At 41.3% G+C, this 20,728-nt stretch overlaps 1 long non-coding RNA gene across 1 annotated transcript; it reads right to left on the bottom strand.

The window, feature by feature from the left end:
* Positions 1-1,047: 1,047 nt before the first annotated feature.
* On the bottom strand, positions 1,048-19,339 carry LOC106148728. Its single transcript, XR_001234391.1, has 4 exons — positions 19,234-19,339; positions 17,535-17,963; positions 12,625-12,848; positions 1,048-2,140 (listed from the first exon to the last, which is right to left on the bottom strand). It is a non-coding gene; the product is annotated as an uncharacterized LOC106148728 (long non-coding RNA).
* Between the last annotated feature and the right edge of the window lie 1,389 nt (positions 19,340-20,728).

Below are 20,728 nucleotides of genomic sequence, written 5' to 3'. Positions count from 1 at the left end.
CATGCCGTTCAACACCCACCTCCTCCCCCACCCCGACCACTCTCTGGGCCTGCATTTCCTAATGTGTGATTTGCAGACTACCTGTAACAAAATAAATTGGTGGTGCTTCATTAAAATGCAGATGACCTTGCTACACCTCAGGGCCGCTGAATTAAAATTTCTGGGTGTAAAGGCCTCAGGGATCTGCATGTCAAGATGCTTCCTTTTTAGGAGACACTGATCTCTGCTCTACAAATCTCTGCTCCTTGAATATAACAGGCATTTTATTTCTCTGCCTTACTCTTCTTTTCTTCTCCACAAACTTATCAGGCTTTCTTTACTGAGTGTGCCCTGTAGACCAAATGTAGGTAGTAGATTAAAGCTTCCACGATGTGACCTTTCCTGATCCTTCTAAATCAATGAAATTAACTGAGCACCTGAACATCAGTAATGGCGTGAAAAGAGGAATAGACATGAATTAGGTGCAATCTTTGTACCCTGGACGCTTGCTTAGACCGACAGAGATTTCACATGCGGGTGCCTCTTCCCTCGCAGATGATGGGCTGCACTCTTAGAAACCACTGCACTGGATGAGCCGGGGGAGACGTGAGCCAATTCACAGGGGGAGCTCTCTGTGGCCCTGAGATGCAAAGGTCCCTTGATAACTAGCATTCTTTGCGTGCAGAAGCAGCGGTGGGATTTTCCCAAAATGCCTCTCATTGAGGAAATTGCCAAAGTACTTTTCTAATTGGTTTGATTTGGATGCAAAATTTATAGAGGGCGAACTGAAGGGTGAGGTATTTAAATGTTCTTTAGATCTTTTAAAAATTTTTATTGTTAATATATTGGCAGCACGTAATGAGGACATTCACTGTGGGGAGCTGGTACACGTACATACACTTTTAATTCTTTTTCTTCATCCCCTTCTCTCCCTCCTCCTCCCTTTCTCCTTCTCTCTCTTAATCTTTCCTTTTGCAAAGAGCTATCTATTTCCTATCATCTATCTTTTACTTTTCTCTTTAATGTATTTATATTTTGGGCTTCTCATATAAGGCAAACCATGTGATATTTAAACTTATGTGCCTTGTTTATCTCACTTAACACCGTGATCTCAAAATGACTCTAGTGTACCTGAGAAGAAGCTTATGATGGAACAAAGTACCTGAGGCCAGAGGATGTCCGCTGGGCATACACCTCATTGAACATGTGCTCAGTGAAAGATGAATCAAGGAGGGATCAGTTTGCTTTATAACCTAAAAACGAATAAACTGCCTCTGGTTGTGCTGGCCTGGAGTGCGAGGCCCTCTCTTCTGACACCAAAAGCCCCTCACATTCTGAGACTCAGGGTTTATCCATTCCAGGGGTGTGTCTATGCTCTCCATTTTGCGCTTTTTAGTTTAATGCGTCTTAAATGTATTTCCCCCTAGTTTTGCAAATGAGTTTGCTTTTTATTTTCCCATCCCATGTCTGTCATTTGGTGCTTTCAGTGCTTCTCTTACTCTTCTCCCCTATTTTCCTGCCACCCCCACCCCGCCCCTGTTCCCTCCTTGCGGCCCACATCCTGAGGATGAAGGCAGGCGGGATTAATCCAGCAGGGAACACAATGTCTTCGAGCCAGGGCAGACACACTAAAGCCACTAACGCATGCAGCAGTGATGAAAGGGAGCTCTGATGGGCTCTGTCAGGAATCCTCAGAAATGCTGAGGGGAAACATTTGCTAACCCCTCTGCTGGCTCCAGGCCTCTGGGCCCCACAAGGGGAGCACACTGAGAAAAGCTGAGGGACAAGGGTAGTGAAACTAGAAAGTCCCCTTGCCTCCATGGCGCGTCAAGCAGGAGACTTCTCCAAAACTATAATTCTTTAGCTCTTTTCCTGAAAGACCGTAGGTTAAGCTGAGTGGTCACAGCTGATTTAAGCCTGAGGTCACTGAGGGATTGCTGCAAAGCATCCTGGGACAGAGGACTGTGGAACCTTCTTCTGATGGCAAAGAGAAAGACGAGCAGAAGGCAAAATGTTCTCGGTAGTGCAGGGTCTAAAATAACATCCACGGTGTACGTGGCTGTGTGCACAGTCACGCAAACGTACATACCTGCTTAGTTCTACTTTCTCTCTGAGCGCATCCAGTTAGCGAAGATTTGCCCAAAAAACGCAATGTGCAGCTCTGTAGGACAAGAAATGGCACTTTCTTACCTAGTAATTTTGGTCTTCTAAACACCACAAATTTGAACCTAATGAACCAAATAAATGATTGCTGTACCCTTTGCAGAGGAGATATGAAAATCAAGATGATTCTCAGTATTCATTTACTTTTAGTTTTCTTTGGTCACATTGGACTTCATTCTTTAGAGCCATCCCCCATGCAAGCTCTGTCCTTCGCGGCTATTTGGACCGCAGTCACCTCCCTTGCCCTTGTTTCCTTGGGCTGCACTCTAGTTACTTGAACACAGCCCCACGCGTGTTCTCTGCCTCTGTCCCTTTCTCTTCTTGACTTTTGGTTTCTCCACCTCCACCATCCAGGAAGGCAGGAGCCTCACTCGGGCTAATGGCTTTGGGTGTTTAGAGACAATTAATGCTAAATAGTCTCAGGTCAAAAGCTCACCACTTCCTGAAGGCCTGAATTTCAGCTCTTTCTCATAATACTTTAATGTAAATGAGTTTATCAGATTTATCTGGTTTATACTTAGGTGATAAAATGTAGGACTTTAAAGCTTCCTATGGGGGGAAAAACATGGTAGCCTAACATCCACTCATCACCACGTAATTTTTAAATGTTATCACGTGCCAAGCACTAAATGTAGAGGGCGGAGGTCTGTGAGGCAACCACAGAAGAGGGCTACTTCTTAAAAAGACAGAAAAGAAATTATGTTACTGGACCAAGTACTCTTGAACTCCTACTGTGTGCCAGCTACTGTGCTTGGTCATGAAAGCATGGGGTGAATATGCAAATCTCTGCCCTCAGGAAGCTTACAGGGGCCTTTAGTAACAGACACTTTGAGAGTCTCAGCCAGCTTCTGGAGAGAGCCCGGAGTTTAGAGGACTTAGAGAGGAATGGAGAACAGGTGAAAAAAAAATCAGTGGAGACTTCCAGCAGGAGGTGGTGTGAATAAAGAAAACCAAGAATGAGACTTCTGGCTAAAAGAGGGGAGGTGGAGATCATCTAGGAGGGAGAAGCAGTCTGCCATTCACATGGAGATAAGAAAAGACAGATTACTGAGAACTTTCAATGCGAGGCAAGTTTCTGTTTTTCTTTCTTGGTCATTGGAAGGGAGTAGAAGACTTTTGGGTGGGAAAGTGACATAATCTGCAAATCGAAGTAGAGTAGTTAGTTAGGGAATTATTGTAGTAGCTTAGAATGAGATGTAGTAGGAATCAGAAGTAGATAGTGGAACCAGGATGAAGAGAATAGTTGACTATGAGAGAGATGAGCTTCTGATTGAGTGTCGATAGTAGTAAACTAATAATTGAGGCTTTAAAAGGAAGGACACCAGGATGTAAAGGCAGGGGCTTCAAGGGTATGATAGATTTCAGTTCATTTATGGCAGACTAAAAGTAGTGACTGACGGAGTAGAGTAGAGGAGACTGAGCTAGGGCCACGTACAGAGATGGCTGCAGGCCAGGAGGAAGTCATTCTGTCTGCAGAACCCTTCTGGGAGAAGCTCAAGACCTCAGAAGAGAAGCCTGGCCCTGAATACAGGAAGAATACTCACACATCTGTAGACAGAGTAGCCTGCTTCCCATAGATCCCCACCAACTCTGGCACAACGTTAGGCAGTCAGATACTTATCTATTAGTGGAGAGCAAGGAGGAATCTTCTCTAAAGAAGCAGACTGAGGACTACCAAAATATACCACCCTCAAACATGCCTGCATTAGTCTATTTCCTGGTGTTATAACAAAGTACTTTTAGACTGAGTATATGGCAAATAGTGGCAAAGACTGAGGCTGAGTACTTTATAAAAAGACAAGATTTATTTAGCTCCTAGTTTTGGGGACTAAAAGTCCTAGATTAGGCAGTTCTATCTTTTTGGCCTCTGGTGAAGGCTTCATACCAGCTGGTACCACAATGCTTAAACCATATGTGGAAGAGACCACATGGTGAGTCTGGAAGGCATAGGGTGTGTGTGTGGGCTAGGCTTGCTCTTTTAGTAACAACTTACCCCTACAGGAACTAATCAGGGTCCCATAACAATAACATTAATCCCTTCTAAGGGCAGTGTCGTTAATGGCCTAATTGCCTTCTACTAAGCTCCACCTCTTAAAGGTTACGCAATCTGTCAGCACTGCTACACTGGGAAAAAGTTTCCCGGACATGAATCTCTGGGGGACACATCAAACCTTATCTGAGCATGGCACCCCTCTTTGGCATATTGATTATTTTGAGGTAGGCGACTAACAAAGACCAGACATGAGAAAAACTCTTTATCTCTCCCTAAACACCTAAGAATAGAATATATAAATCTCCCCTTTGGTAAGGGGAATGTCCATTTGTAAAGACATGTGTGTACCAGGAAGAAAGTTACCCCTACAGACACTCATCTCTTGAAAGATCTTTATCTGTGTAAGAAGACACAAGCACTATTTGCCATATACTTACAAAAATATATTTCTTCTTTTCAGCTTCTCATAGCTTACCTCTCCTATCGAGAAGCCCAATAACCCATTTTCCTTTGTGTAGTCTGAGAAGGAATATAAGCCTCAATAGTCTGGCTGACTGAGTCACATTTTTTTCTTTCTGAACAACTGTACCGATATGCATAAGTAAAACTTATTTTCCTCTTAATCTGTCTTTAGCAATTTGATTTGAAAGCCCCAGCCACTGACCCTAGAATCTAGGGTGGAGGGAAGAGGTTTTGCTCCCCTAGAAGAGCAAAGATATTTGAGTAAAACTATCTCTTGTAGAGTTGAACCTCTGTCATTTAGGAACCTCAAAGTATACTGACCTATTTACTATCCACTCAGCCACTGATCTGCTCCACCAGTGCACACAGAGCTCATATTCAGATTATCAGTTTTCTTACATTGAAATATGGCTGAGGAACCAAACTCTTAATTGGACACCAGAAAAAGACACATGAAGATAAGCTAGGGGCTGGGGATATAGCTCACTGGCACAAGTGCCTGCCTGGTAAGTGCAAGGTTGTAAGTTCAATCCCCAGTACAGAAAACAAAAAAACAAAAAAAAAAAAACATGAAGATAAGCTAATTTCAAAAGAGTAGGTAGAAAAAATTCAAAGAAACAGAATACAACCATTAAAAGAAAGGACATGTCTTAAGGATAATACACTTTCTCTAGGAATATAATTTATAGTGACATAAACAAAACAAGAACATGTTTTAAATACACTTAAAATTATGGGTTCATGAAAAAATTACAACAGTAAATTTCTCTTTTAAATTGGAAAGTAATATAGAAGAAGTCTTCCAGAAAATAGAATTAAAAAGAAAAAAGTATGTAAAAGATGAGACAAAGGGTAAGAGATAAGAGACAGAAAATATCACCTCTAAGTGTTCTAAGATTAATGAAAATATCTGGATAAAAAAACTGAGCAAAGGAAATTAAATTATAAAAGAAATTAGAGAGTCTCACAGAACTGAAGAGCATAAATTCTTACAATTAAAGTATCATTGAGTATCTAGAATGGTGCAGGAAAAAAGTGTTCATCCCAACACCTATTGTGAAATTGTAAAATATGAAAGTGAAATAGAAAAATCCCCAAAACTTCCAAGAAACAAAAACTAAATACTAAAATATATTGAGAATTAGACTAGCATCAGATTTCACAACAGGAGTAACTGAGTATACAGAACAATAGAGCAATGCTTCAGATTATGAGAAAAGTGATTTCAATGTTTCGTATACCTGTGAAACTATTACCCAAGTGTGAGGGCTCTGTGGGGTGCCTTATATCATAGGGGGTGAGTATCATGAGGCAGGGGGGAGTGAAGGGCACCACCCCTAAGTACTGGGAGATCAGGGCATTTGCCTGCTGAGACCAAAGATATGGCCAGCCATGTGTGGCCTCACATCAGTGCCAGGTCTGAAGGCAGGTGCTCATGTGGTTTCTGCCACCCCTCTTACCTGTTACTGAAAAGTGTACCTCTTACTAAATGCCTAGTTCCAGCCATTTTCCTGCCCTTGGATGTACACAGCCAGAGGACCAATAGCAGCTTTGTTTGGTATCAGGTGCAGTCCTATTCTCAAGCACAAACTGCCACCTGCAGAGAGGAACACATACACAGATCCCACTGCCGCCCCACCTATGCAGCTTCCACTGCCACCCACCCCAGCACCTTGTCTGACCAGGCACTGCTGTCAGGATTGGGTGTGAGTGCCACATCAGGAGCCCCACCAAACCAAAAGATGAAGAAGAGAGGAAGGAAAGCAGAAAGATAGACTAACCAAATGGATTAAAAAATAAAATCCAACAGTATGTTGCCAATAAGAGACTCACCTCACTAGTAAAGACACATGCAGACTGAAAGTGAAAAGATGAAAAAAGTTTTTATAAGTAAATGGAAACCTGAAGCAAATAAGAGTAGCTATATTTATATCTGACAAAATAGACTATATAAAGAACAAGGAATCAGCAAACAAGAAGATATGATTATAAATTTGTATGCACCTAATGTTAGAGTATATAATTTTATAAAACACACACTGTTATGTCTAAAAGGGAAGATAAGTTCCAACAGAATAATAGTAGAGAACTTCAACACCCCATTTGCATCTCTGGATACATCCAGATGAAAAATTAATGAAGAAATATAACAGTTAAACTATACTATAGACCAAATGGATTTAAGACATTTGTAGAACAGTTCATCTGATAGCTACGGGATATACATAGAAACTTCTCTATAATGGAACACATAGTACACCACAAAACAAGTCTTAACAAGTTCAAAGAAATCATTTACTGTGTATTTTCTCATCATATTGGAATAAAACAACACATCAAGAATAAAAGAAGTTTTAGAAATTATTCAAATATATGGAGATTGAACAATAGGTTATCAAAGAAATCAAAGAGAAATTTTTAAAATTCTTGAAACAAAAGAAAATGGAAACAACATAACAAAACTTGTGGAATACAGCAAAATCAAAAGGAAGAAAAAGAAGGAAAGAGAAAAAGAAAGACTGATTTCAATTAACAACCTAATGAGACACATTTCAAGGATCTAGAAAATCAAGAATAAACCAAACCCAAAATTAGTATAAGGAAAGAAATAAAAAAAGATCAGAGAAAAAATAAATAAAATAGACTTAAAAAAAATACAGAAACAGTCACTCCAGATGGCACATACCTGTAATCTCAGTACTCTGTGAAGCTGAGGCAGGAGGATCACCAGTTCTAGCCCAGCGTGGGCAGTTTAAGACTTAGTGAGATCCTGTCTCAAAATAAAAAAGGGCTGGGAAAATGCACAATGCGAAGTCCCCAGTATCACAAAAATAGACAAATAAACAGAACAAAAGATCAGTGAAATAGATTTGTTTTTTAAAAATAAAATCTACTAAAGTTTTAGTGGGACAAACCAAGAAAAAAGAGAGAAGACCAAAATAAGTAAAATCAGAGGTGAAAAGGAAAACATTACAACTAAAACCACAGAAAGAAAGATGATCATTACAGATTATTGTGAAATCTATATGTTAACAAATGAGAAAACCTGGAAGAAATGGACATATTTCTGGTCACAGATGACTTACAAAAAGCGAACTGTTAAGTCATAAATAACTTGAATGATCAAGAACAAGTAATGAGGTTGAACTAAAGTATTCCAAAGAATTGAAAAGGAAGAAATGTTTCCAAATTTATTCTGTGACTCCAGCATTTCCCTTCCTCCAGAAAGGAAGGTTGGGTAAAAAATGTTAGATGAAGTTCAGTCTAAAAAAGTTTCCATAAAACTGCTAGAGACTAGGTTGTTCTTGAGACAAGCTTGCTCTTTGAAGGAGTTCCTCATGTTGCAAGAATGGGCATACATGGGCATCCCTGAGAAACTCGAATCATGGCCACTGTGTAGGGGGTGGATTTCAGAGCATAGCTCAAGGAGTCCGAGGTCTGTAACCTGGAGACCTTCAAGACAATGACAGATGGTCCTTTTTGATTTTTTGAAGGTTTAAATTTACCACATGAATATTTCACAAAAAAAGTGATATAAAACATATTTTTGGAAGTATGGGACAACTACCAGATGATGTGTTAAAAATAGTTACTTTAGTCTAGTAAGAATAGATTTGGAAAGGGTAAAAAGTATGACTGTTCCTTGGTTTATTGTCCCTTTAGGGCTGTCTTTTAAAAGCCATGTGTATTTATTTCTTTGATCATTTTTGCTATAAGAAAGAAAGAGACAGAAAGATAAGTCAATAAAAATACTGTTGTAGGAGAGGGGAAAAGGTTAATTCTACACGTGAGTTAATAACAATTGTTGAATACCTTATCACTAATTACCAAAATATTTCTAAGAGGTAGAAAATATTGTCCTCATTTAATAGGATTTAGGATTAAGCCTTAAATTAAGAGTTTTGCTAAAGATGACACATATGGTAAGTGGTAGAGTCTGAACTTGAACCCAGAGCTAGATCTGTGCTCTTTCCATAAGCAAAAGTTGAAGATGCATCTGACCGTAGAGATGAGTATGAATGGGAAAGGACCATCTCCTGATCCTTGACTCCTTGGCTAGCATAAAGAGCGCCATGGCCCAAGGGAATTGCCTTATCTCTGAAGGAGCCAGTGTTGATTATTGCTTAACTACCCTTTACATATTGAGTCTTTTAAATCTTTTCTGAGAAATTATTCTTTCTAAGTCCTTAATCATCCTAGATTATCTCCTTATAAGAAAAATATATGGAGGAGTAATCCTATGACTGAGAACTAGGACCTATCTGCGGAAGGACTCTAAGCTGGATGGAGTCAGCAGCCTGTGTGCTCTGGAGGTGTAGCATGTGCTACCTAGCCCTGTGCACGTAACCTGCCCAGGGACCAGCCCAGAGGACACGCTGGCGGCTTCCTTCGTTTATCTTACAGATTGAAAAGGACTCTTCCTACAAGTGTTACCTTTCTTGACAATGTATCAATTTTCTGTCTCAGCTGCACAGAGACAATCCCTGGGTCTCTGATAGAAGCTTTAAAACTATCTTCTGCTTTGATGGTGCCTTCTCCTGTGCTGACTTTGGTTGACAACAGAGAAGAAAATAGGGGACCGCTGGCCATGAAATTACTGTCTTTGGCCTTAGAGTGTGTGAGATCATGAGCAAGGTATGTTATTTCACTGCTGTAGCTGGGCAGATGATTGCCAAGCCGTGTGTATGGGTCATGGGGGCACTGTTCGCCTCGGTGGACTTAGGCATTGATGAATTCAGTAGCTGAGTGTCCCGCTAGGAGGCGGAGCCTGGTAGGAGATGGATCGGTTGGGATGTGACTTGGAAACCTGCGTTCTTGTCCCTGGTTCCTCCCTTTGCTCTTTGCTCCCTGGCTGCCCCGGGGTTGACCAGCTCTCCTCCACTCTTGCCTTCTATCATGGCATTTCTGCCTGGGAGCCAGCTGGCCACAGGCTGAAACCATGAACCAAAATTAACCATTGAAGTTATGGAGGTCGGGCATTGTGTCCTAGAGACAGGAAAGGGACTAAGACAGACTATGTAGAGTGTTCTGTGTGAGTGACAGGCGCTTGACAGAGACCACTGCTGTGCAGCTCACATGTACTATTTGTAGCTGCATGACCCTGGGCTCTTCTGGACTAGGGTTTGATAGTAATTAAGTTTGGCCTAAAGCTGTCTCCATACATACAGTAGCTTGAATTCGGCCTAAAGGTTTTTTATACATAGTGAATTCTAACCTAATCAGATATGTAAATAGACTCTAACCTATTCTTGTAACAGGTAGCTAAGTCTCAGCCACCCACAGCAGCTGGGCTTCAGTCCATCAAAGACAGCTAACCATTTAATGTTCAAAGGAAGCACACACCAAGATCGAACCCCACCATCTCTGTATTTCATTTCTGCTTTCTGTGTGTCACTTTCTTTCCTCCGGCTATAAAAATAATGTACATAGGTGGTGGAAAGGGTCACCCTGAACCATTTTTGATCTGGACAGCTTCCTGATTCTAGAACTACAAAAACTAAGAATGTGCAAATTTTCTTTTCTAATAATAGCATAGAACAATAGTCATATAATAATAGAATAGAATGAACTAATCATCAGTAATGAAATCATAAGATTCTGTGGGGAATAAGCACAAAAAAGAAAATTGAATACTTAGCAGAGTGCCTGATAAGTACTCAGTACATGTTAGCAGTTAATACTGCGAAAAACCTTCTACAATACCTATTTTATTCTCCAAGAATCAAGCTTATGTCTATAGGACTTTTGAAATAGAAAAATGTGAATGTGTATGCAATTTGATCCATTAATCTTTTTCTATTTTCTTGGCTTTTATGTTTCTCTTATTTACAGTATACATAAACAGGTATATTTTCCTAGAGATTTTTTTTTTCCTCTGGTACCAGGAATTGAACTCATGACTTTGCGCTTGCCAGGCAGGCACTTTGCCACTGAGCTAAATCCACAGCCCCTTGCTAGAGATTTTAAAAGTTGTTTCTTTTTTTCAACAATCACCTTTTTAATCCACCTAGAATATATCTCAGTGTATGTAAGGTATGGGGTACAGTGTTAAGTAATTTTTTTCCCAAATAAACAATTTTTTTAAAGTTGTGTATCAATTTCAGACAATACTTTTATACTGATTCTTGCACACAGACACACATATGTCTATATATCTTGATCTGCATATTTTGAAGCAACTTCTATTCCTAACATTCTATTCTTCAATAATTTCAAAGTAATTATTTCCCACATTAATGATTTCTATGTAATATTTTCTATTTAAAATCCTGCTCAAATTATCTCTCCTTCTAGAATAGAGTTCTTATTCGGCTGATAAAGTGATATAACCCAACTTTGTGAAGAGCAATTTGCTTTGAAAATGTTTATCCACCAAATAGTAGCTCACTCCTTAGAATTGTTTTTGAAAAATGTTAAGAATCTTGCAAAACTATATATGTGTACGTATATGTATTTTTATGCATTTACATATAAAGCTGTAGATCCAGATCTCTTGCATCACTATTTCAGTTGGGAAGCACCTAATTATCCTTGGGTAGGTTCTACCTCTGCATTTGGAAGCTGTCTTAATTCATTGTAGTTATTACAACAGAATACCTGAAACTGGTAATTTATGAAAAGCAGAAATTTATTTCTCTTGCTTCTGAAGGTTGAGAAGTCCAAGACCAAGGTACCAGGGTTTGTTGTCCAGTAAGTGCTGCTCTCTGTGCTTCCAATGTGGAGCCCTGAGCACTGCGTCTTGTAGATGAGGAAGGGAAGCTGCTCATGTGGCAGAAAAGCAGGAGAGCAAAACCAGCCCTGCAAGACTTTTTAAAAAATAGTGGTGTTACATTAAACTATTCACAAGGGCAGAGCCTGCCTGGCAAGCGCGAGGTCGTGAGTTCAATTCCTGGTACTGGGGAAAAGAAAAGGTAGGTAGAAAAAAAAGGAAAGGGGGGCTGGGGATTTAGCTTAGCGGCACAGCACCTGCCTGGCAAGTGCAAAGTCATGAGTTTGATTCCCGGTACTGGAAAAAAAAACAAAAAAAAAGAAAGAAAAGGAAAATAATAACCCAAATATCTCCATTAGGCCCCACCTCCCACCAGAGTTACACACATTATTATTAATTATTATTATTATTATTATTATTAAACACAGTCTCTCTACATAGCTCAAGCTGTCCTCAGACTTGCTAAGGAGGCTGGGCTGGGCTTGAACTCGTGATTCTCCTGCTTCAGCCTCCCAAGTGCTGGAGTTACAGGCTTGGCCTTTAAATTTTAACATGCGTTTTGAAGAGGGCAAAAACATTCAATCACTAATAGAAGGTTTGCTCCTAGAAGTCTGGAACCATATCTTCTTTTATATTTTTTCCTCCAGAGTGCTCATTTTTATGATCTGAATGCAAGGAATATTGCTAACTGACTATTGCTGATTATATTATTGAATCACTATTGAATCCATTTCCTATGCATTTTATTTGTATTTAATTTTTTATTTTTTGGTGCTAGTAGTTTTCATGCTAACTATGCCCTCTATCATTGAGCTGCATCCCCAACCCGTACTAAGGATTGAAAATCACCTGATTCACTCTTAGAATGAGCATCTCAGTGTGTAAATATCATTACTAGGACAAACTGTGTGGGAGAATAAGCAAGTTGCTGATCATAAAGCTTTAAGCAGACGCCTGAAGCAGCGATGTATTGTTTCCAGAGCGCCCCGCTTCCACCTGGTTCTTTTAAGTTTCCTTCAGAAAGTGGATGAGCATCTGGAGAGAGTGAAGTCAGGCTGGGAATCAGATCCAGATGCAGCTTTTCTTCCACATAGATGGAACCGAGGGTAATTGCACCCAGGTGCCTGGGGGAGCGGGGCCCCAGAGCTTCAAGGTGTAATCAAGACTGCTTTGCATAAGATTATTTCACAAGTAGGAGCCCTCCACTTGTTAAAGTCCCCCGGCTCTCACATCTGACAGGAATCTCCAGTTCCTTCTCTCAAAGGAAATACCTCTCGGCCCCCTGCGGTTCCCCCTGCTGTTCCCTGAGCCTATTTACCTTGGCCTTTCTTCTTCCCGCTGCTGAATGAGAGCTGCTTCAGTCCTTGTTCTACCCAGCATCAGTCAGAGGAACCTCCAGTTCTGAAACCCAGCGTCAGCAAGTCTTGAAGTACTTCTCCAAATAGGTGAAGAGATGGAGTCCAACCCTTCTGCAGGATGAGGGTGCTCAACCCCGGCAAACTTCACAGCAGTTGTGAAATCCCATGCATAAAGCTTGGCTTACTGTAGTTTATGAAAAAAAAATCACACCAAGGACTTGTATCAGAGCAACATTTGACATTCACAAGTTAAGCACTTGCAGGTTTAATAATTTTCAACCAACCTTCAGGATTCACGAAATAGCTTTCATTTTCTTCGTGATCAAAGAGTTACCTATTTGAGAGGCTGTGTGTGAACTAAAGGCTGAGCTGAATCAGTTGTCCAGCGCCGAGGAGCTTTGGGCATTTTCTTATATCTCATGGGCAGAAGCTCTGTGTAAGGGCACAGAAGGGACTCATTCATATTTTTGCAACCAAATGAAATGGGTTCACATCTTGCTGAGTGCAAAGCCAAAAAGCACAACCAGAAGACAAAAGAAGAGAGAAAGACTTATTACATATGGCAGGTGAGGAGGGCATTGGAATTATTTCCAAAATGGCGCTTCCATCAGGAAGCATGGTGATTTCATTCCAGGTACCTATACTATTTACATGGGAAGCACTTTATTAATGGGCATATTTTGGCCATGGTCAGCTTAAGGTGTACATTTCTGAGTGTGCTCAGTTTAAGGTCATAATTCAAGAAGAAAAGATGGCAAGCACATTTGTGAGCATGCTGAGCTCAGAGTCATAGAGCAAATGTTCAAAAAAGCAAACAGAAGGCTTCTGGGCATGCCTAGCTCAGGGTCATAAAGATGGTCCTGCACACTTCAGAGAATGCTCAGTTCAATATTGCAAGGAGCCAAGCTTAGTCTATGTCACCTAACCGGTGAGCCACAATGGCTTGGTGACCTTGTCTGGGTTTCTGCAAGTTCTTCCAAAGAGTCTTAGCAGAAACAAAAAGGAAGAACAATTCTGCAGGTGTGTTAATGCAGAAGTTTGCCTCCAGGGGTACCTGCCTTCCTACTGCTACAGGCAGTTGAGTTAGAAATATTATAGGCAGTCAGACAGGGCCAGGCCCTCGAAGGAGCCAACATGAAAGACAAGATAAGATACCTGTGGGCCAGACCTCAACACAAAGGACTAGACAAACACACCCTCTTACCCCACAAGGGATGGACATCAGGGACTGATGAGTCCCTGACCCAGCCCTTTACAGGAAAATCCCCTGTTCTGTATTCGTGCCCACTTGCTACGTGACTGCCTTCCCCATTTGATGCTAATTTAATCAACTTTACCTGACCAATTCTTATTGGCTGACCATACTTTTGTCCATTTTCCCCTACCTTGGACCCGCCTCACCTCATCGTTTTGCTCTATAAAAGTCCCTAGAAAAGACAGAGTCTTGGGGTAACCCACTCAGGCCTCCCTTCTGCTCCTCTTTTGGACAGAAGCTTTCTTTCTCGCAATAAATATATTCTGCTCTTAACCTCCATTGTTCCTAAAATATGGAGGAACTATTAAGCATTTTCTTATATCTCATGGGCAGAAGCTCTGTGTAAGGTCATGGTTTCTGCTGTTTCTCAATTCCTACTGTGTAAGTAGGAACATTATAAAATAACTCAGAGTGTTATGTGTAGCCCAGGCTTCTGTTTTCAATTTCCCTAAAATTCTTCGATTTTAGAGAACACGAACTCATCCCAGATATCATTCAGGTTGGGAGTTTTTCTTTTCCTGTATCATTAGGGGCTAATGTTTTCACTTAAACTCTGTTATAATTTGTGGCGAAAATTATATTCTACAGAGGTATGCACAGGAATGGAGATCCATGAGTTACAAATCCATTGATTTCTCTTTTTTTCCTATTGTTTGTCTTTTATTTTGCACTTCATACTTGGGTTGATCATAGAAGAAAACCATGTGATAGTTAAGCTTGTGTGTCTGATTTACTTCAATTAACATTATGGTCTCGTCTTGATTTGCATGAGTTCTGTTCAGTCTTTGCTTTCTAACTCCTAGCGCTCTAAGATTAAGTGAGATAAATTTCATATCTATCATAGACAAAGTTTACTTAGTGTCTTTAGGCTGTTAGAATGAGACAATCAATAAAAGCGAATCAGAAGAGTGTTCACTTCACAGATCTTACCCACGGATATGAGCAAATCCGTGAGTGACGTGCTCACAAACTGTGATCATAGGGTCACCTCCAGAGCAAAGAGAGGGAAGGAAGCTCCTGTTGCAGCCTGCTCAGAGATCAGTTGCAGCCTGTCCGGGGCAGGCCTGCACAGACCCTGTCTCCTTCCCCTCGTCACACACAGCTCCCTCCATGGGGTGATTAATATAAGGCCACCTCCCCCATGGTGAGTTAATTGGAAATGTTACACTTCAAGGAGAAAAACAAAAGTAATGGAAAAGGCATCTGTGTGTGACCAAAGTCTTAACTGAAAACAGGCTTTCTCTTCTCCTATTCTGGGAAACCAAGGGGGAGAAGCAGCCAGAGAGAGAGCAAATGCAGATGCTCATCTGGGGATGGAATGGCGTGTGAGTGTGTGTGAGTGTGTGTGTGTGTAAGGGGGAGATGTGTACGAGGGAACTGGGGTTGAGAGGGAAGGTTGGCGTGAGGAATGGGGAAGGAAGAAAGGCTGGGATCAGCGGTAAAGAAGAGACAGGAGATTGCAAGACTCCTGTTTTCTTGTGGGGTTGGGGATAGAGCAAGTGATGGATGGGTTCCTTTGGAGGACGAGTAGGGTTTTGTCTAGTAACCTCTCAGGAAAATGAGGGCTTTTCTTAACAGCTTGAGCATTTTGGCAAACATGCCCTGTATTTACTATATACTGTTTTGTACCTCTTAATATTTTTTCAGAACAAATTCCTAGCCAGATAAACTTACCTCTTCCCAGGACCACTCCTGAAGTTCACACTGGCTACTTTTCAACTAACCCTTGCCACACTATCTTTTTTTTTTTTTTTTTTTTTTACAAATAGCCACCATATTTTTCTCAAGCCAAATTTCATGGAAACTGTAAGTCCAAAAATCACAAGCAGAAACTCATGGTTTGGTATGTTTTTGGGCCCAATCTATTGTTTTCAAGCATATTAATTAGTTCCATACATTTTTACTGAACCTATTCTGGCTCAGTAATGGTGCCAGGCATGAGGAGGAAGTGATACAGTCTCTTTCCTTTGGTCTGTCAAGAGACAAACAGATGGGCCATTGGGACATAAGCTGATATGAAGAATTGTAGAATCCCAGAAGGGAGGCGTCCAAACCAGTCTTGAGAGAGGTGAGAAACTTTGGAGACTGTATTTGAACTGATTCTTGAATAATGAGTGGGTGTTGCAGTCACTGATTGGCGAATGGGAATTGCAGGCCAAGAAGAGGGAGGGGGAGCTCGGAGACAAAAGATTCAATTAATTCCCGCCCCATTGTGGCTGCTTGCCAACTGGGGGAGTCTCAGTGGTCCTCTTCGTCGTGTCTCTGGGAACACCTACTCCACCGTGTAAGTAGGAACATTATAAAATAACTCAGAGTGTTATGTGTAGCCCAGGCTTCTGTTTTCTCAGCCCCTTTCTTTCCTCACCCACCCTGGCAACCGCACCACAAATTACTGTGTTCAGCTGCTCAAACTCTAGGAACTCAGATTGCTAAGTCCACGGTGGCTTAACGTTCTCATCTTCCCCCCTCTGTCCACTCATACCCATGCTGAACTCACTCTGTACCTCCTTGTGAGGTTCAGTCCCTAAATCTCCACTCTCCACTTAGTCCATGTGCTCTCACGACATTAGTCACCCTCTCCCTGACATGGCTTTGAGGTCAACCAGTAGGGGATTTTCTCTGGCTGCCTTCATGTCCGTGCCTCTTGGCTCCCACTCTGTATATATCCAACCCATGCCCAGCTGCACTCTCTTCTCCAGAGTCCTCCTAATGGTCTGAGAGAAAACTGCAGTCTAGAGAAAGCCTAGACTAGAATTGTGGGTTCTATTACTCTTGAATTCTTTCCAGCAGCTACTGAGCCCTCACTACCTCTTAATTATCTTCCTGCTCCTCTCTGTTGAACTAAGTCTGTGTATAAAAGGCCTACCACTTCGTCTGGGACACAGTTGGAGCCCCGTATGTTCACTTCCTTTCTTCCCCTGATTTCTTGTCCCATTGCCAAGAGTGTCTAGTCCGTGCCTTCTGCACTCTTCCTACATTTATAATTTCCTTCAGCTCTAAGCTTTTGCCGTCTAGCACGAACTTCTTCATCTTTCCTCATTCTTAGCTTACATGCAGTGATTAAGAGCACATGCCCTAAAACAGCTAGCTGGGTCTAATTGTATCTCTGAGCTTTAGTTTATTCTCTTGCAAAATGGAAATTACAACACATAAAATTACTCATGCCATAGGCTGTTCGGATAATTAAATGAAGTAATACGTATTAAATGGTTAATTTAGAGTCCTTTACGTGGAGCGTTAAATAAATGTTAGTTAACATGATCCTGATGATAATTTGCATGCATCGTGAAGCCTTTTTGTCTTCTCTGTTTCTGAGAAAGAGTGCTTTCTCCTTGTTTACAATAAACTTGTGCTTCGTATTCTATCTTCTCCAGCTCCTGAAAAGACCTTTCTCTACAGTGAACCTCTGTTCCCTCTTCCATCTCTTCCTTTGCATTGACTTCTACCTCTGAATATATGAACATGTCAAATCTTCCTCACCTTTAAAACAACAGATTAAAAATCACGTCTCAGCTCTGGTATGTTCTTTGGCTTTCCATCTCTATTCTTCTTTCACAGTTCCAAATGGTGTTTAAGGTTACCAGATTTCTCTCCATTCCCCACTCCCACACTTACCCTCGATCCCTTGAAATCTGGCTTTCACTCTCATTTACAACAGGTCACAAATAGCTTTGAAGGGTCACGGACCTTTTCTTGACTTGCCTTTCTCTGCAGCCCACGGAACTGGTCACCCCAGTCTGTGCAGTGTCTCCTTCTTTGGTGTGTCTGGCTGTAATTCCTTTGGGCTGTTCTTCCCTTCCGACTACCAATTTCTGTTTCTTCCTTGCGCTTCTCCTCCTCTTATTCACCCTCAGATGCAGAAGAATGTGATCTCGGTCCCCTTCTTTCCCTGTTGAGTCTTCATGAGCAAACTACCACATCTGTGGCCTTCTGTCACCTCTCAGGTCTTTTTTCATTGGCACAACTCAGTGTGGCTGTAGCTTGAAGAGATGACCTTTTCCACACTGTATTCCAGGTGTATGCCCAGGGGTAACTCTTCCACACCTGTAATCAGAGACATGAAAAAATGTTCTTTCCTCATGGTTAAGAATAGCAAAGCCCTGAACACAATGTGTATAGTCAATAATGAGAGTCAAATAATGTAGATAGCCATGCAAAAGAACATTATATAGAACTGAAAATTAATAATGTTCAGCTATACAGTACATGCTTTACTCTCTGTGATATAAAGTGGAGGGACAAAAGCAGGTTTCACCCAACATTATAGAATAACTTCTTTGCGAAGTTCAGAAACAAACAAAATAAAGCAATTTATTTTTGGACAAAGTATATATGTAATCAAACAGGGACTAAAACAAAGAACTAGAAACATGGAACCAGGATCATATTTCTTCTGGAAGTGGGAGCTGGGACACGGGTGGGCAGCTGGGTAGATGTGGGTTATTGGTAATGATTAGTTTTTTTCTTTCTATTCTTTTTTTTTTTTTTTTTTTTGTGGGTTATTGGTAATGATTAGTTTTTTTCTTTCTATTCTTTTTTTTTTGTTTGTTTTTCTCCGGTACCGGGAACCGAACTCATTACCTTGCGCTTGCCAGGCAGGCGCTTTGCCGCTGAGCTAAATCCCCAGCCCCTTTCTTTCTATTCTTGACACAGGATCTTGCTACATAGTCTATGCTGGCCTTGCACACACTACGTATCCTAGATTGGCTTGTGTTGAACCTCTGATTCACAGCATTAACTATATTATTAAAAAGAAAATAAAAGAAGACATTCATAGATCACTAATGCTAAAAGTCTAGCTCTAATCTTTCTGTAGACTCCATTTGTTTTTCTAACAGCCTATATCTTCACTTGAATATTTCATTAGTTCTTGATTCCCAAATGCAAACAACTGACTTTACATTCACAATTTTTAAATTTTCTCAGTCTCCTTAATCCCAAATTTGTATAAATAACCTTTACCTCCTCCAAGTTGGTTTGGCCTATGTGAGCCTTCTAGAATATTTTGTGTAGTCATGTGCTGCATAATGATGCTTTGATCAACAATGGATGGCATCTATGACAATGGTTCTACAAAATTGTATTAGAATTGAAAAAAATCCTATTACCTAGTGATGCTATAGTTGTCAGACCATTGCTCAGGTGCTAGTGAAGATGCTGGTATGAACAATCCTCCTGCATTGCCCATTGTATAAAAATGTAGCACCTACAATTCTGTTCAGTGCCTAATACTTGAGGATAAATGACAGTTACTGGTTTCTGTGTTTTCTATGCTATGTATATTGTTATTTCAGAATGTACTCTTTCTACTTACCAAAAAGAACCCTTGACTGTAAAACAGTACCCATGTTACGCTGGCAACCTCATGCATCCATGCATCCCGTGTTAGCCATGTCTCCTGAGGACGTCGTCTTCTCTTGTTGCTTGATTTAATCTCATGTTGTTTGGTTTGTGGTAGGCCTAAGAGCAGTAAGTTGTGCCATAAATATATATATACTACCTCTCTTGTGTGTATTAGAAGCCATACCGTCTAGGCCAGTGATGGTGAAGTTTTTAAGACTGAGTGCCCAAACTGTAACCCCAAATCCACTTATTTATTTATTTATTTATTTAGTCTTTTTGAGGCAAGTTCTCACTATGCAGTTCAGGCTGGTCTTGAGCTCACTTTGTAGCCAGCCCAGGTTGGTCTCTAATTGGCAACTATCCTCCTGCCTCGGCCTCCTGAGTGCTGGGATTATAGACATGGGCCACCAAGCCCAAAAATACACTTACTTATTGTAAAGTGCCAATGCTGCAATTAAGCCTGAATACTGAGGTTTTAGTGTAGATAAAACAGCTCATACACTTGGCTCACGTGCCCACAGAGGGCTCTGCCGCACGCACGCCGTACGTTTGCCACCACTGCTCTAGGCTCATGGACGTGTACTTCATGATATCCACACAATGATGGAATCACTTAACAGTGCATTTCCCAGAATGTGTCCCTGTCATTCAATGAGCATGACTGTACCTGGCAAATCTTACTTTAATCCCTAGTAAGACGCTTATAAATAGGGAGAAGCAGAGCAAAAATTTTCACTCACTTTGTCTGAGCCACAGCTTATAATTTTCATCATATTTGTACAGGGGATACTGGATCAAAGTGGTCCCTGGGCAGTGGCCTCAGGCAGAGACTGGAGTGTCCCTGTACCCTTCCTGGAAGGACAGCTGAGACTCAGGCTGCTCTTTCCCTGGTCTCCCTTTCTGTGGAGTGCCTGTCTCTCCAAATGCAGGCTGCTGAACACCCATCCCCACTCCCTGAATTCCTGCCCAGTGTTCTGGCTTTGGTAAAAGTTTGCCAGGCCTGTTGGACAACTCTGAAGGCCACCCTGGCGGGAGAAGGGCTACACTAGGCTCAGTGTTGTGGAATAAACAGCTCTTGTAAGCAGCTGCGATCGAGGTGGAACCAGCCAGATGGAATCCTTGGCCTTTTCTTTTCTTAGGCCCTGCCAACAAGCAATCTTAAAGAACAAGCATAGAATACAGCCATAATGAGTTCCTATAGGACGAACAGGGAGGGTAGGTTGGGCCAGGAGAGAAAAAAAAATTCTCAAGCACAGAATATGTTTAAAGGCCTTAACAGCTCTTCCTCTGCCTGGAGAAGTGATTACTCCTAATAAGGACACAGCAGTTCCTGTTTACAGTTGTTGCAAACATCCATCACACCACAACCCCTTGCAAAATACATGCCAAGGCCCTGCAGCCTTTTCTGCTTAAAGATTTCTCTGAATTCACAGCTGGCTGTGTCTACAACCTTGCTGGTTTTTCAC

The sequence above is a fragment of the Chinchilla lanigera genome, unplaced genomic scaffold, assembly GCF_000276665.1.
Source record: "Chinchilla lanigera isolate Chin_1 unplaced genomic scaffold, ChiLan1.0 scaffold00026, whole genome shotgun sequence".
Lineage (NCBI taxonomy): Eukaryota > Metazoa > Chordata > Mammalia > Rodentia > Chinchillidae > Chinchilla > Chinchilla lanigera.
Note: the sequence above shows the minus strand (reverse complement) of the source record. Positions and strands in the feature narration are given on the sequence as shown.